Source organism: Equus przewalskii, chromosome X, assembly GCF_037783145.1.
Source record: "Equus przewalskii isolate Varuska chromosome X, EquPr2, whole genome shotgun sequence".
Taxonomy (NCBI): Eukaryota; Metazoa; Chordata; class Mammalia; order Perissodactyla; family Equidae; genus Equus; species Equus przewalskii.
In genome coordinates, this window is record NC_091863.1 from 9,465,440 (window position 1) to 9,478,721 (window position 13,282).

Below are 13,282 nucleotides of genomic sequence, written 5' to 3' on the forward strand. Positions count from 1 at the left end.
GTTAATGTTAGCTCAGTAGGTCAACAAGGGGGAACATCCATTTTCTCATCTGGTGAACCAGGACAATTTCCTTTCTTCAAGAAAAGGGAGAAGGTTATGATTTCATAAAAGCTCTTTTTTCTCTTTAGGTGGAAGATTAGATTTGCTAGAGACATTTTCACTTTCTTCGGAAATTGTCTGTTTGCCTTTTGCTTTGGAAAAGGCATTTGGTGGACTAAAGTATGACTTCTTTTTGAAGCTCCAATGTGGAAAACAATAGTTAAAATATCGACGTCTATTGAATATCCACTGAACCTGTCAAAGGATATAGCATTTGTACAAATGCTAATGACTTAGGAAATCTGGCTTTAAAGGGATGATTATTATTTTTATAACCTAAAGGAAATCCCTATCTAGTGAGAGGGATTCCAATTACTCCACAGATTTCTGATTGGACCTAAGAGCTTCCTTCCCCATCTGCCCCACCCTGATTTCTTCTTGTCTGGCCTAATTATTTCTTGTCTAGCCTTCTGTCAGTCACCCTCCATGGGTTCTCTTTGACTATAGCAATTTGTGTGTTTGTCTTATCTTCCCTCTTCATCTAGAGCGCATCAAGGGCAAATGTCAGGCCTGTCCCTTTTTTGTAAAGTCCACATCGCCTGTCTCAGTTGCTGGCACACACTAGTAGCTCAAGTAATTATCAGCAAACGAATTAATTTTAAATCTATTCATTGGCCATTTATTTATTCATTCATTCAGTGAGTCAGTCACTCAACATGTTTTTTGAGCGCAACTATATGCCAGTCATGTTCAAGGTACTGGGGACACAAACAAACAGGTCAGGCGAAATCCCCATCCTTTGCAAATTTACATTCTGTTGGGTTTGACCAAGTACTGGGAAAACCCTTAATTTCCTTATTTAAATGTCTAATTGCTGATCCCTGGGGGTTTATCTGAAAGGAGGTGAGAGGATTTTTTTTTTTTGTGGTCTTTCCTCTCTCTAAGCGTGTGATCAGGATCAGGGAACAAATAAAGCCCTCAAAGAAAACCTGTAATTTTAAATTTTTGACCCAGAACTTCACATGGCTAAAGGTGCAGCCTCAGTAGGGCCCTTTCTCATTGAGGAATCGGGGCCCCCTGCAAGGTCTGAAACGGAAGGGGTGAAATAAAAGGAGGTAGCTCGCCTGTATAACAACAACTTGAAGTCCTCCCCTCTCCTTTCCCTCAGAGTTCCAAAGTCAAGAATTTGGGAACTCTATGACTCAGAGAAAATGAGGAGCTAGGATAAAGGTCTCTATGTGAAGGGATTGGTGGCCGGCCACATCAAAGGTGGCAAGAAGCCTAAAGTGAGGCAGTCCCACAATGCCTGAGCCTGAGGCTGGAGTTGGGAGCAAGAAGAGGAGGCAACGTCCAGAAGGAGAGAAGTAACCCACTGGGAATTCTCAGAAATGTTGGGATGGGTGCAAGACTTCCTCTGGGATGTGTGACTGAGCCCTGAGCTCTTTCACTTAGCCATGCAAAGAAAGCCTGGGCCTGGAAAGCTGGGGTGCATGGGGAATTCAGATTATTCTGTAGTGGTGACCCTCTTTTCCAGCCTGGGGAGCGGTTCGTTGGCAGCTCTTTACAGGATTCCCAATGTGTTTATTTGCTTGGTCTTCATATTGCCTCACTCCCAGCAAATCCAAGAACTGTCAAAGATCTCTGGGAGTAAGAGGGTCTCATTTAAAAGCCTTTCACTCAGACTTGGAAACAAACTTTCCCTAAATTAAAAGTAGATAGGATATAAATCGGCATTTATGTAATGTAATGTTCTGCACCAATCCCTATTGTTTTGTGAAGCTCTTTTCAGGAACGGTCATTTGCAGCAGCCCCCTGGGTCTTAGTAGCCCACCATTTTTCCCTGAAAGATCCAGAACTAATCCCAGGAAAAAGCAGACAGGCTTTCAAGCCCGCGGTTTTAACATGTTCCCTGCCCACAAAGAAGCTGTTTTCCATGCAGAAACACCGCTTAAATGTGAGCTAATTCATCAGCCATCTCTCTGCACAGGCCACTTTGTGCAGACTGAAAATAAACGACATTGACCCAAACTCCCAGCCGTGGGGCCAATGTGAAGAATGGGAGGTGATGCTTTCTCCCTTGCAGCCTCTTCACCGAACCCCTCCATCCCAACCCGCAAAAGCAACCAGACCCAGGGGCACCCAAGCTTTCACTAGAATGACAAGCTCAGTTTGATTGCAACAAACTCCCACCTGCCCCAAAGACACCCATTCCTGCACTGTTCTTGCTTTGAAATTAAACTTTGAGAAGGAAGCATCCAAACATCACCTCGGTTCGAGGGAGACCCATGTGGCAAATTCCCTCTCCTCTATTTCTGCAAAAAGTGAGGATTCAGAGAAAACTTGGAACCCCAAGACTTCCACCTAAAAATGTAAACTTCTGCTGAAGAGGACACTGTATTCACAACGATGACCAAAACAGGTCATCGTGGCGACGTTCAGGCGGGTCAGCCACGTGCCTATCCATCGTCCATCTGCAGCTTAGCCTTCAAACCCCTTTAGCTTAACCTCTAAATTGAAGGATTTAATAATCTTTTCATCCATTTGCTCTCATAAAACTGCCTGGAAGAATGGAGACACTTCTCCTGTTATTACCATTTAGCTCCTTACCTTGATGCTGTATTTTGCTCCCTTAAAGCTTTTAATGGACCCAGATAAATCACAGCTTTTACATCGCCTGCCACTTTTTACAATCAGAATGCTCGGTATCCTAATCTAGGATGGAACACTTCTAACAGTTCATTTACTTTTGATCACATTCTGCTATCTTTCTACCCCACATGGAGCTTTTCTGCATGGACAAGTTCACAATTCCAGCTCAGCTTGCAATTGGGTTTTCCGAATTTTCCATTTGTCTCCTTAAGAGCGAGAAAGGGAATGCTTAGTGGTGGAGGCAGAAAGCTGGCAATGAGGCGTGCCAGAGCTGAAATAGACGTCTAGGGTTTAGCAGCAAAATAAAACAAAACCCAAGCCCCACGCTGCTCTTCCTCTGCCCTGCATGTTCTTTTCTGCCTGTGGCCCCACCCTCCTCAATCTCTAAGACTCAGCCCTGGTGTCACTGTGAAGGCTGTTGGCACCTGTCCCTCCTGTGGACCTTTAAGTACCCTGCACAGTTTTCATTCCAGCATGTTCCTCATGGGTTTGCAACTATTTGTCTATTTGTCTGTCACATCTAACATCCAGCACCCTCTGCTCTAGTCTGTGATCGTTGTATTTGTTCTCAACTAGTGCCCAATAAATGCTATCTACTCTTATTCCCATAGAACAGGGTTTCTCAACATCAGCTCTATTGACATTTGGGGCCAGATCGTTCTTTGTTGTGGAGCTGTTCTGTGCATTGGAGGATGGTTAGCCACAGCCCTGGCCTCTACCCACTGGATGCTGGTAGGAAACACCTCCCCACCCAGTTGTGGCAATCAAAAATGTCTCCAGACATTTTGTCTGCCAAATGTCCCCTAGGGGTTTTGCAGTCACCCACCTCCCATCCCCCCCTCCAATTTGTGAACCACCGCTAGAGAATAAGACAAAGAATATGGGTGCAATGCTTCAGGCCACGTGGTCTTTAATCACATGGACTCTCCAAAGCTATCAAAACTGTCCTTTATTTTTTTAGAAGAAAGCACTAATGTATTACCAATGCAGCCTCCAGATTCTACTTCAAAAATATATTTTTTAATCTTATTAAAATCAAAGTAAAAAAAATCCCTGAGAGGTAGGTGTACTTGCAGGCTCTGGAGGGTAGTAGTTGAGAGCAGAGTGTGGAAGCCTGGCTTCAGTTCGAAATGCAGTTCCACCAGATCCTAGCTGGGTGATCTTAGGGGAATCCCTTAGCCTATCTACGCCTCCTCAGCTGAGTAATAATCTAGTTAATCTAAACTGTAATCTACAATTAATGATTTCACCTGCCAAAAGGAGTTGTTGAGATGGTAGATAGTTGAGTTAATATTTGAAAAGCTCTTAGAACAGTTCCCAGCACAAAGCAAGCACATATAAACATTAGCTCAAAGCCAAGAAGTAGGGGGATTTTCAAGGGGTCTCCATATTAGAGCCCGTTTGTTTAGAACTATTTGGAAGCCTTAAGTTTTTCCTGCCAAAGGGATCAGAGTCGATCCTGCAAAATGTATAAAACATCTTTACACCTCCAACATTTTAGAACTAAATTGGAAGGTTAGGGTCAGCTCGGTAAGTTTCTGCTCTTAAAATGCGACCTTCCTTCAGCTGACTCAACTCCTTATTTTAGAAAAAGATACGAGTCTCAATAGATAAGAAGCTGGGAAATCTCACGGCCTCTTGCATGTCCTAACCATTGGGTTCACACTCACCTATTAGAAGCAAAATCACAGAGGAAACCACTTGGCCACCAGTTTTGATAAGACATTCCAGTTGGTCTGTGTGCTCCGGAACATTGAGCCATTAATCTCCAGGGAACTTCTTGTTTTAAATTTTTCTTCCATTTTTGTGTATTAAAAAAGACACAAAACAGAGTTTAAAACATGTCATGACTTTGATCTCACTGTGCAGTGCTTTTTAGACTGTCTTCTGTGATAATTTCGTCCATTCTCACTGTTCAATATTATATTTTAGAGGCAGCATACATCAGGGATAAGAACATAGCCCGAGGCTCACCTTTCACTGCAACCAAGAAGATGTATAACCTTGAGTGAGACACCTAATTTCTCTATGGCTCCTTTCTGCATGGATAAGGTAAGATTGATATTACTACTCTCATCAGACAGTTTTTGTGAGACCGAACTGAAAGCTTCATCTTCAGAAGTCAGCACAGAGCAGGACACATGGTTAAGGTTAAGGTTAAGGTTAAGGTTAAGGTTAACCTTAAGGTTCTATAAATGTTAGCCATTACCATTAATAATGTCTCATAACCATAGAGTAGTTAATAGTCCTTCAAGCAGGTTCATGTTCATGATCTTATGTGACAAGGAGAATATTGTTCAAAAAGTGAAGGAAGTGATTTTAGTCCCCCTTTAGAGAGAAGATGACTGAGGCAAAAAGATAGTTGAGGAATTTCCCCAAGGTCCCCAGCGAATTAGCACCAATTGAACCTGGAACTGAATCTCCAAGACCCTGAGTCTTGTGCACTTTCTTTGATTAGTGCTTCTGGAAAATTCATGTATATTCCGACGATCTGGGAATCCCGTTAAAATGCAGATTAAGATTCAGCAGGAGGGGGATTGCTGGGCTTCTGCATTTCTAACAAGCTCCCAGAAGGTTCTGAAGCTGCTGGCCCATGGACCCCGCTTGGGATAGTGAAAGTTTATAAATGGTTGCATCAACCTCTTACATTTCTGCTGCCTTAGTAATTTTCAGCAGAATTTGAGAAAAAACAAAGTGTGCAGAAGAATCACAAAACATTTCATGGGGATAACCCCCACAGTTCTCGTTCTCTCACCACTGTGAAGTTACCTGGGAGTTTATTACCAAAACACCCATCCACCTTCACAGTATCAGGACAAACAGGCAAGCCCAGCTTGCTACAGCCCAGCCAATAAAAGTTTCTACTCTGTGGGCTGATTGGAAGTCCCGCTGGGACCTACAAAAGTCCCTCCACTCCTTTCCCTTCACTTAACACCAGGGAGCCCATTGCCAGTGGGGAGCTCCATCGAAAAGAACATTTCTCTTTCTTCTGAAAATTGATTGCTCCCTCTGTATACATTTGTTTTTCATTTACACAGATATTTCAGCTATTTTTGCTTTGTTGTGTTACCTAGGTAACCTAGACCAAGGAAAATAAGAACTAATTCGAACTTTTGCATCAAATTTCAAACCACACCTGAGCTTTCCACAGATCACGCAGCAGAAAGAATGACAAGGTTTTGGCGGGAGGGCGCCTTTAATCTGAGGGGGCCAGGCTGTCATGAAAGTGGGTACAGATGCGCAGGAGAGGTTCAAGTGTGGCTTATGAAAATCAACTCGCGAACAGGGCATTTTTCTCTCTTTTTTCCTCTATATTGTTTTTTCGTATTTTTACTTTCAGATTAAGCTGGTCTTTGCATATTAGACGAAGGGTCGTCAAATATTTTCTGTAAAGGTCCAGATGGGAAATATTTTCCGCTTCGTAGGCCATGGGGTCTCTGTGGAAAGGACTCAGTTCTGCCCTCGTAACTCAAAAGCGGCCACAGACAAGATGGAAACATTTGGGCAGGGCTGTGTTCCAAATAGACTTTATTCATGGACCCTGAAATTAGAATTCCAATTAATTTTCATGTGTCACGAAATATTTTCCTTTTGATTTTTCTTTTCACCATTTACAAATGTAAAAACAATTCTCAGCTCTCAGGCTGTCCAGAAACAGACGGCAGGCGGGGTTTGGCTCACGGGCCGTAGTTTGCTGACCTCTACCTTAGAATCACATGAGCTCAGCCAACAGCAACATTCTCATATATTGTAATGTTAAAAATTAGATGTAGAATAGACTTCCAGATTTCCTGTGTTTACGATGGCAGCTTTAAAGGAAACCAAAGCTGTGTGCTGGGAACTGTTCTAAGTGTTCTGCAAATGTTTTTTCACGTTAGCTTTCGGTATGTAATACATCCTCATTTCCTAAGGCTGTTTAGTTTGTGAATGTGAAACCGTCAACTTCCTGTGTCAACTGCAAGTAGCTAAGTTTTCCTATTTGTTTGAATTTCTTTAGTGGACCCTCAACTTGTATTTATTTATTTTAGCTCCAAAGACTGACCATATTCATAGCAAGAGTTTGGAAACGTAAGTAGTAATTTTCTGCAAAGGAATATATTCTGACCGATTCATTTCACTGAAACCTCAGAAACGACATACTTTTGTTCTAGTAATTATGATAATAAAGGCTGGAGGCAAGATTCTTTAGCTCTTTGTTTTGTACATATTATAGCTACAAGAATGTAGCTGGAGTTTTTTCATGTAGGAATTCCATGCATATACCAGAAACTTTTAAATGTAGAATTTATCTTTGCAACATGCATCTTCGACGATGTATGTATGCTTTCTGAGTATGCACAATTATTCCACTTTTCTGATAGATATGCTAAGCTTACTTTTCTTTGGTGTATTTCTTTTCACATCAGGCACAATCACCCATCAGCTTCCCTCCACTATCACCATACACATGCCCACTAACCTAACAGCCTTAGCTGTAGGAATTTCTCTAAAGTCATGAAATTGATTTTCTTCAAACACCTCATTCGTTTACTCCGCCCCTTGGTAACGCTAAGTTAAATACAATATGTGGGCTTTTTGGCTTGGATTCTTGTTCTATGGCTTCTGTACACCGTCACCTCATTGTTCATCTGACGGATTGTAGATGCAGAGTAAGTTTATTAACCAGAATATCTTTTGTGACCCCATAAAATCAATTTATTTCTGCCAAAAGAGATTATCTGGGGAGATGGTCAGTAAGAAACAGCTGAATCATAATCACTTTTGGAACAGCCCTCGTACTCCATAAAAATCACGTTGACTCAGAACCACTCCCAATGCTCTGTGCTCCTTCAGGAGATGGCATAAAGGAATGGAGTAGCACCAGTGGCGGCAGAATGCGCACGGACGCCGGCAGACCTGGAGGCGGCTGGCCCACCCAGCCCATACACCTTATGGCAGGAAGGAGAGTGGGTTAGCTCCTCTTCGGATAATTTGCTTGTGTTTTCTTGTGCCTTTGATAGGGGCATTGGGACACAAAGGCTTTGTCAGAAGAGGAAGAGAGGAGGGGAGGGGAAAGGCAGCAGCTGTGGCCCAGCTGAAGAGCTCTGCGCACAAGCTTTCAGATCTCTGACATCTGCACTTCCTGGGTCCTGACCTTTTCCCAGCCCTTCCCTGGCTGGGGGGTAGCACTCCCAAGAATTAAAGGCGATGTCACAACGCCCTGCAGGATCAAGAACATCCCTGGGTGGCCTAACAATAAAAACAGTGTCCTGGAAGAAAGAAAAAAAAAGGGCAAGAAGAACTAAGTGAGCAATCCACAATGTTAAAAGGGCCAAGCTATTCAATGTCTGTTTAATTGCCAATTCATAAAACTGAAAGAAAAAAAGGAGGTTCCTGCGAGTTGGCACATGTTTACTTGTCTTCAATGATTTAATGAGTTGAAGAACATTGATTAAAAAAGAAACAGAGTCATCTTCAAATGTAGACAAGCAGGTTTTGCTTATAGGCGGCCTGTTTCAGAAGCCCAGGCTCTCGAGTATTGCCCTTCAAATTTCCGCCCACGGTGGAGATAACACGGAGGAGAACCCCGGCATTTCTCAGCTGCCCCCTGGGGGAGGCAGGGACATACACGACGCCAGAACCATTTGTGTTGGCTCAGGATGAGTTATATGGTGTCTGTTGCACTGGATTTACCCTTCTCATCTTCCGATGGTGTTTGGCTTAGACTAATTTTAAATGCGCTGGTATTCCCTGAGCGTACTTCTGATGAAATTTACCCCGGACACAAAGCTCCCAGAGCTGTCTTGTTGCAGCTTGGGTAACTTTCCACTGCCACGACACAGGGGAGCCGGTGGAATTTCTCCTCTAAAGACTGGGCCCAGGGAATCATATTTTTTCCCATCTGCTCTTCTTGTGGTACGGACCCTCATTCCCATAATGTGTCAAGTGAAACAGGAAGCAGAGGACAAGCCTGGTCAGCTGTTGAAAGTGCTCGAAGCCCTTTATTCTAGTGCAGAGTTCTTCACCCTCAGCACTAGTGACATTTTGGGCCGGATTGCTCTTTGTCGTGGGGGCGGCCCTGCGGGTTGTAGGATGCTGAGCAGCAGCCCTGGTCTCTGCCCACTGTTACCAGGAGCACCTCCCTCCCAGTTATGGCAACCAAAATGGTCTTCAGACATTGCTCAATGTCCCCTTGGGGCACCACTGCTCTTGTATGAGGGTATTGTGGCGGTACACAGGACAGCTAATATAATTCCTTTCAGCCTGGCTCAGTCCGAAGCATTAGTTATTCTTTTCCAGCCTTTTGAAGTACAGGATGGGCGGTCATATAAGCTCCATGAGGAAAGTGTGCCTGCTTTATTCATAGCTCCCAGCCTGGGCAAAACAAAGTAGGCGGTCAATAAAAGCGTGACGAGTTGAATTATATTTTCTTTTTTCCTGCTAACTCTCTCTCCTTTCTACTCTGCACTTCAAGTCTAGGGCTGCTGACTCACTCTTCTTGGTAACTGGAAGAAAAAGACACTTTGGCTTTGGATCCCCAGTCCGGGCTCAGTTTCAGATCTCAATTTCCTTTTCTTAAATACCAGATCTCAATTGAGGGCACCCAAGAATCTTGCTTACAGTGTCTGCTTAAAGGAATGTTTCTGTGCTGCGTCAGCTTTATCTCCCTACTTTGTCTTCAATAGACTTTCTTCAATTTTCTCTCTGATCCCAGCTCTTCACAGTCTGCCTATGGCCCTCGTTGGCCATCAGTGACCTCCAAGTCTCTGTTTCAGGTCCCCATGTTCCCACCACTCAGGAAGCCCCCTTTCTGGGCCCTCTGCCCTGGGCATTGTCTCTTCACAGATAATCATTCATGGACAATCGAGACAAGAAGATCTTAAGATAGAGCCCATGGATGGGACTTAGAGAATTGGTCAATCTCTGAATTGTCAGCTGACACTTTTTATGTGGGCATTTAAACCCTTCCTGAGCAGAATACCCATGGCCTTTCATCACATGTCCAGAGGGATATAAGACAAAAAAATCTCCAGATCCATGTCTCTAGATGCTGGCCCAGCAAAGTTTAACTGCACTTTGAGATCCTTTAAACATATCAGTGGCTCAGACTCTATACGTGATCTTTAGGGGAAGGGATTAATTCATTATCTCAACAAATACATATTGAGCACTATTATATGCTAGGTACTGTACTAGGTATTAGAAATACAGCAGTAGCAAGACAGAAGCAGCCCCTACCCTCAGGGAGCTTACAATATTGAGATGAGCTAGCTCAAGGAGAAGAGAGTCCAGCACACGACGCTGAATGCAGCCAACGTCTCTGATCATTTTAGAAAATAGTTAACAAAAAATATGCTGTGTGCAAGTTTCACAAAGAAAGAATCCTTCCATGGATCTGTATAGATCCAAAGCATTGCTAAGTGAAAGCAAATAGCATAAGAAACATGGAGCCTAAGAAACCAAATGGACAGAAAAGCACGCAAGCCTTTTGTATGGGAGAAAACTTACAAAGGACTTTTGGTCCAGGCTTTTGAAAGAAGTGTTAAGCCCTAATGCTTCTTTAGAAAATTCAAAGAAAACTTGAAGAACTCACTGAAGTACAAATTCAATTAGAGGAGAGAAGCCTTGGATAATAACATGGAGTGCTGTGTTCTGTTTGTACCCCTTCATCTTACAGTGAGTGCTAGAAAAGAGAAGAAAGGCTGCCAGGAGATCCTGGTGAGTGAGAAGGTCTTCAAACAACCTGGTTCCTGGATCGTTTTGGTCGAATAGCTCTTAGTGACTTTATTCTGCATGGGAGGTGGCTGTGGAAAAAGGATGCAGACCATTATTTTTCTTGATTGAGTCATATAAAGAATGATGTTAGAAAAGGTGTCAGAGGTTGTGCCAGAGATTATTATATAATTGATTCTCCCATTTTAAGAAAAATAGGGTCAAAAGTCATTTTCAAAACTAGATTTCTATTTTCCAGTATACTCTGTCTTGGGAATACGTAACAAGTCACAAAGCCATCTTATCCCACCCATGTTAAAAAAAATATTGTTTTAAAAAGAAAATTGAGAGCACAATGATAATGTTCTAGATCAGAGGCAAACAAAAGGACTAACATGATTATTTCAGTAAGAAAGTCTAAGAAACACAGAAAGTCTTTTGTCTCTAGACAAGAGAAGGAAGTGTTCAACAGAGATATATGGGAATATTCCTCTAAGAGGGAGATGAGAAAGTTTAAGTTTTGGTGAGAATCATTTGACATGCCTGAAAGTGGCTTGAATTTCCAAAATATATGAATGATAACATTTGTAAATATTTTTGAGTCTCCTTATTGGGACAAGAGACGTCTTAGGAACTCAGAAAACTTAACCTGAGCCCTCTAACCCACCACTGAGGACTCAGGGAGAACGGAATGAGCACCAGAAGACTGAAAATCAGAATCTGGATTCTGATTACAATTGACCAATAGACGAGTCTAACATGATTATCAAAGGTTTGAAGTTACTACCTTGGTGGGACAATGATATGAGAACATCAGAGAGAATACAACTAATCCATTGCCTTACAACAGACACAATTCAAAGATTCTCTGACACGTATGCGACTTCCTACAAGTTGGCATTCAGGAATATGACATAATACATAAAATAGTATTTTTCGTGAGAGAGATGCAGGCCCTATATTGAGCAAGACCAATGATAAAAAAAAATTGTCTTACGGTTATGTATATAGTTCATAGTATTTTTCTTCGAGTGAGAGGCAGATGGTTTGAGGATCTAGAATGTGACAGAGACAGTAAATGGATTGCAGACATAAGTGACAATATCGTCATGTGGGCTTACTATTCATAGGCATTTGTAAGTCGCGTAGAGCATGCATAACACAACTCTGACATGGATTATCTCAGAGCTCTTTCCTGTGACCCATTTGGTGGAAATCATCCTGGAAATCTCAGGGGTTAGGTGTTTGTTCTGGTAGGAATATCACTACTGGAGTCAAACCAATTGTTCTGACACTCCCAACGCCCACATGTAACTGCCTTAGCAGTGGAAACATGCGGTCAGGGACTGCAGGAACCCGTGTGATGATGTGGTCTAGGTGCTTACTATTTTTATAACAAATTTACTAACAAGCACATGGGATTTTCAGTGATCTCTGTGTAAGTTTCAGGAGCAGTGCCAAAACTAAAGGGTAGCCTCAAACAAGAGGCGTCTCTTACACATAGACACACACACACACGATAAATAGCAGGACATAATTTGTTTATTTCTCAAATACTCTTCTCTCTCCCCAGACTGTCAGCTCCACTACTGAGACGGTTAAAATAAATAAATAAATGCGATACAATTGTAATCCTTTACCACTAGATCCCAAGCAATTTTTTTAGAACCTGGAACTCGGCAAGTCCCTGTTAGTGAACTGGAGGCATCAAAGGGACAAGTAAAGGTTGTTTGAGGTTGGTACCCGTAGGAGAAGGCACTGGCTTCTGGGTCTTTACAACGTGTGTCCCCTCCCCTGGAGGAGGAAACGATCGTTGTGCAGATTAGGATAAAATATGCTTGATGGAGTTTGTTTTTCTTTACACTAGAAATTCCATCCAATGCACATGGCCTGGAAAATAGGCTCTGGGCTTGGAAAGAAAGCAAGTACCTGTGGAGAGGCAGAATTTAGAAGCAAAAAGGATGCTCTTTAGGTGGCCACCACCAGCAGATTCCATTTCATTTCTAAATTTGTGATTTGTATGTTCATCCCTTTGTTTGCATAGGGCTTCTCATTTTGCATTGTTTTGTTTATTTTGATTTTGTTCTGGAATCCAATACCAACACACTGTGAGGAATAGCTTCTAGACAGTGTTTATGAACAGCTGAGGCAAGGATCAAGTTAAATAGCACACATACTCCCAGTGGGATGTTCCTCTTTGCACTTTATGGTCTTCACATTGCTAAATGCCTTAAACTACGGTTAATTCTCTCTATAAGAATTGCCAAGGCACTGCCAAAGCAAACATCAAAACGCTGAAAACATGACCTTTATGCAAATATATGGTGAGCAGGTATCAAAGACGTCTTTAATTCCTTAATGAGGAAACCAGCATATAGGAGAGACTGATGTATATATAGTCAGTGGAGAAAAGAGTGTTAAAATATGGTGCAACGATAGATACAAAACTGTTTGATGCCCTACAAGGCAATAAAACCGTAACCTTTGAGGTTATCTTTTTTACCAAACATAAATCGTTTGCAACTCTACTGGACAAAAATCATTGTAACTTCTCGGTCTACAAGTTACCATCTGACTTTGTGAAGTCCCAGTCCTAATCAGTGGTAAATAGTAAGTCAAACAAAGCAGCATTTCTGTGGAGAATGAAATACCCTTGGCTTAGGAAACAGAGCTCCAGGATGACTTTGAAAGGACATGCGGTCATCATTTGCTCATTTTCACGCATTGTATAACTTCTCTTCACAGGGCCACACATAAGGCATTCTGTCTAAAGTTCAGTGGGAGGGGGTTTTATGGGCGTTGGTCTCTGAAATTCCCTATAACTCCCTTGAGCTCTATATCATGAATAGTTTCAGCAGCCAAAGGAAAACTCCAATATTTCAAAAAAGAGATCTTGAAGGAT

At 42.4% G+C, this 13,282-nt stretch overlaps 1 long non-coding RNA gene across 1 annotated transcript in view; it reads left to right on the forward strand.

The window, feature by feature from the left end:
- Nucleotides 1–13,282, forward strand: part of LOC139081000 (uncharacterized) — a 56,657-nt gene that overhangs the window by 15,415 nt on the left and 27,960 nt on the right. The window contains exon 2 of the long non-coding RNA XR_011535923.1: nucleotides 4,621–4,740. This is a non-coding gene — a long non-coding RNA (uncharacterized lncRNA). The remainder of the gene's footprint in view (nucleotides 1–4,620; nucleotides 4,741–13,282) is intronic.